Genomic DNA, 3,984 nt, shown 5'->3' with positions numbered 1-3,984 from the left:
ATTGATGTGAAGGAGGAGCTCATCCGGATCGGCAAGGACGGACTACAACAACAGCGTTTTGGAATAAGGTAAGCCTAAACACTTGTAGTTTTCATGTTTTAAAAGGTGTATTTAGAGAAAGATCGCTCCATTTTGTCTTGTTTGTCACTAGAGAGTTTAGACTCCTAGGGAGGTCATTTGTGTCCGCACAAACGACTTTTTCCGCCATGACAAATTGGCGACTCCGCTGGGGATTCCATTGATGAGAAAAGTCTTTTCCTTTGTGTGAACTTTGCTCTGAGAACATTGGTTTATTTTTCTGGTTTTGGCTCTGTGATTCTGTCTCTGGGTGGGTTAGCTTAGGATTAGTTTTATTTTGGTTTTCCTTGAGTTTTTCAGAAGGACGCACCCTCTGAGTGCTGCACAGTGTGTCCCTGGACGCACTTTTGTTGTGTGCACAGAGCGGGCCCGCACCTGTGCTAACGGGTTGCCTACGTCCCCTGCTAAAATTTGAGAAAATTCCATTTTTTGCATTTTTTGCTCTTAGATTTTGTTTTTTCTTAGTTTTTACCGCCCAGATCCATTAGTCTCTTGTCAAAAATCTTCACCTAAGCTTGTTTCATCGGCATTCCTACTCGAAGCTTTCATCAATTGGGTGTTTTGAGTCTCTTTTTTGAGAAATTCTTGATTTGATTTCCTTTGGTCATTACTTGGAGGTTTCTCTCAGTCCTTTCACAATTTTGCATCTTTTTGCTTCTGTTTTTGCAAAAAAATTTCCCCCTCATTCGCCGGGGGGGGCTAAATTGTGTATGAGTGTTAATCGCCTCTGAGTGTTTTTATTATTTGATCTTTGGAACTCTCACCCAATTTTCTCAACTTGCACTTGATTGGTTCTTGGATTACATTAGAATCATCTTGTGTTTGAGAATTCTCTTGCATAGATCACATCTGCATAATTAGAATTCTCATTTTCGGAATATGAATGAAAAATGTGCATAGATTACATTTGCATACTTTTCAAGTGAATTGTGCATAGATTACAATTGCATAGTTTACATTCTGAAAAAATCAATTGTAGATTTAGATCAGTTTTCTTTGATTTGAATTTACACAAAAATAAAAATAAAAAAAATGGTTTGGAATTGATTTGCATTAGTTTTTCTTGATAAAATTAGTGCATTAGAGAATTTGTTATATTTTCTCTTAATGATCAATTTTTTGCATTGTTGGAAGTGAATGGAAACTCTCTCCTTACTTTAGTTAGGATTCATCGAATTGAAAAGATTACATTATCATATTTGATTGCATTCAGTTGAGTCGGGTCATAACACCATTGGTTTCATCTCCATTTACCCATTTGAGTAATAACAGCCTTAATAACACAGCGCTTAATTAAAATTCATCTAGTAATTTTCACATTTCTAGGGCTCTGAAACACCAACATAGCTTAGGCTAGTGTCTTGGAGTAGGTGAGTACTTAACTCTCCAAGACAGTAAAACCAAACAAGCAGCTGATCTTGTGATAGAATCAAATCCAATTGTTACATTTACACTCTGGGAAAGCTCCTCTTAAAGGAGAAGCACGAGCTCGTGTCCGAACCAGTGAGGGGATCCATCCTCCCTCGTTGGGAACGACGCCAGACAGTACGTATTACAAACGGTAAACCTCGGATTAACCATTGTCGAGGAGCCAGGGGTCACTTATCGATAAACCTTGGATTACTGTCAAGGAGCCGGTAAGGGGATTGAGCTTGCTACTCTGCCCTTGCGTGCTGTCGGAGTTTAGACTGTTCCCCCAGGTGTACTTGTTGCCATTGGTAACCTTAGTGACCATAATCTTTAGGATTCTACCCAAGGTGACGGTGGAGGGAAGATCCCACTGTACCTGGAGCAGACGTCGGCTATACTCACTTGGATTTTCTGGGGGGTTCACTTCACTCGAGATAGTTAAATTGGAGGAACTTGGTCTAGTCTATTCATTAAGCGGGTTGCCGGGGTAACTGTTCCACCCACTATTTCTGTACTGGATTCTGCGAGGTTGGGCTTCATCACCAACTAGTGTTTTCGGTCCGGAGAGCTTACTGTTTGTTTGTGGTGTGACTTCTAGATTTGATAGCGCGTGTTAATTTGTTTGTTTTTACTTATAGAGACCATAGGTGTGATTTGTGAATTTTAGTTGTTAAGTGTGATTTGTGAATTGTTAATTTTAGTTTTAAATTGTTAATAAAATTCACTGAAGTTGAATATAATGGCAAACGTTCCGGAATTTACCAACCTAGGAACCCCTCCTAACGAGAATCCTAGTACTTTTCCTTACTTTGGGAATGTTGGTCCTCCTTATATGGCTACTTTGTCATTACCTGGATTTACAATAGGTTTACCGATATGGTTATTTTCAACTTCGTTGGCCCAAAGTACTCCAATTGTTCCATCTCAACCGGATGCTTCACCTCAACAGAGTTCACCATCTCAACATCACCAACCTTCTGTTGACCCTTTACCTTCTTCGCCTAATTTTTCTTCCTCCATTTCTTCCTCTTCGCCTGCTAAAAGCCTTGATGCTAGTAACCAGGAGGCTAAGAAGAAGAAGAAAGGGAAGAAGAAGAAGAAGAAGTAGAAGCAAGATAAGAAAGAAGTCAACCAACCAACCATGGCTGTAAGTGTTAGTTGTGTTGAGGAAAATTCCGACATGCATCGTAAACCCAAATACCCTTGCAGGCTTTGTAAGGGTGACCACTTCCTTGTCAATTGTCCTAGTATTCCAAAGGTCTTAGAAGTATGGTCAGAAAAATCTCATCAACTTTCCGTTGATCCATCAACTAGTGATAGTCAGGTTCCTGGGAAAAAGGGTAAAGTTAGGTTTCCTTGTAAGTTATGCAAAGGGAGTCATCAAACTCACATTTGCCCTCACATGGATGAAGCCTCAACATTGTTGGAAAAACTTACTGTTCCACAACAACAATTTCCAACTGGTTACCGTAAACTTTCTCCCAACCTACCGTCAACTGACGGAGTGATTGATCTAAATTCAAGTACAGTCGATCACACTCTCCCATTGGAGAGTGAAACTCATGTCACTCAGGTTGATGATCCATTAGTTGATCAAGTGGTCGATTCAATTTCACATTCGGTCGATCCCACCTTCCCTTTGGAGAGTGAACTTCATACCGCTCAGGTTCTTCTTGTTACATCAGATTCTTCTATGCCGGGGGGCATTTCACCTGTTTCTACAGAACCCCCTGCAAGCACTGAGGTCTTTTCCTTTGATTGGAATAGACTGATAGAACCTCGTCTTCCTTCCTCCATCCCTTTCCAGATCATTGTCAAGGCTGGTGGTAGGGACATACATCGTACTCAGGTAGATGAAGGTGCTTCTGTTAGTATTTTATCCTCAACTGTTTGGAAAGCTTTGGGTTCCCCTCAGCTTGCGCCTATTACGCAGAATCTGAAAGCTTTTAACAGAACCATTAGTGAACCTTTAGGGATCCTTCCTAAGTTTTCTATTACCTTGGAAGGTAAAACTGTCTGTATTGATCTTATGGTAGTTCGAGGTCCCTTGGATTTCAATTTACTCCTTGGGCGAGACTATGTTTATGCAATGAAAGCTGTCGTATCGACACTCTTTCGCGTGATGTCTTTCCCTCACAATGGCAATATTGTGACTGTAGACCAGCTTTCGTTCCCTAGTCTTGTTTCAACTACCAATAATCTGACACCCCTAAATGTTCCTGATTCTAAAGTGGTATCTACCCTGCCACGGGTTAATTATGTGGCAACTGGTCCCATGTTTTCAGTTACCAATGTAAGTGAGCCTCTCACTGTTTGCTCATCTTCCTTTGATTTAGATCCGGTAATTAACATGGAAAACTCTATGGGATTATTTGAACACGATGTTCTTATCCCTTTTGAGTCCCTTGACGTGTGTTCCTTCCATTGACATGTCTTTCTTCCAGTTGGAAGCCATGATCAATGGTACGAGGATAGTTTGTTCCTGTCTCAACCTCG

Source organism: Pinus tabuliformis, chromosome 8, assembly GCF_031772625.1.
Source record: "Pinus tabuliformis cultivar Carrire ecotype Pingquan chromosome 8, CPIR1, whole genome shotgun sequence".
NCBI classification, from domain to species: Eukaryota; Viridiplantae; Streptophyta; class Pinopsida; order Pinales; family Pinaceae; genus Pinus; species Pinus tabuliformis.
Note: the sequence above shows the minus strand (reverse complement) of the source record.